The following is a 253-nucleotide window of genomic DNA, read 5'->3' as shown; positions in this document are numbered from 1 at the left end:
TTTTATTTTATTTTATTTTATTTTATTTTATTTTATTTTATCTTATCTTATCTTATCTTATTTTGTTTTATTTTATTTTTTTTTCTTTTTTTGTTATTCTCTCTCTGTCCTCGCTGTCTTTTTGTCTGTCTCCGTTTTCATGCGTATTGGTGTCTCTTGCTGCACCTGTCTCCATCTGTCCCTCTTTTTATTTAATTATTTATTTATATTTTTATTTATTTATTTATTTATATTTTTATTTATTTTTTTATAT

The 253-nt window shown here is 20.2% G+C and overlaps 1 protein-coding gene across 1 annotated transcript in view; it reads left to right on the top strand.

Annotated features, from left to right (window-relative positions):
- Nucleotides 1-253, top strand: part of EMH_0024650 (uncharacterized protein) — a gene marked incomplete at both ends in the record, with an annotated part of 7,643 nt that overhangs the window by 1,336 nt on the left and 6,054 nt on the right. The gene's annotated exons all lie outside the window — the stretch shown is intronic.

The sequence above is a fragment of the Eimeria mitis genome, genomic scaffold, assembly GCF_000499745.2.
Source record: "Eimeria mitis Houghton genomic scaffold, Emh_scaff887, whole genome shotgun sequence".
Taxonomy (NCBI): domain Eukaryota; phylum Apicomplexa; class Conoidasida; order Eucoccidiorida; family Eimeriidae; genus Eimeria; species Eimeria mitis.
Note: the sequence above shows the minus strand (reverse complement) of the source record. Positions and strands in the feature narration are given on the sequence as shown.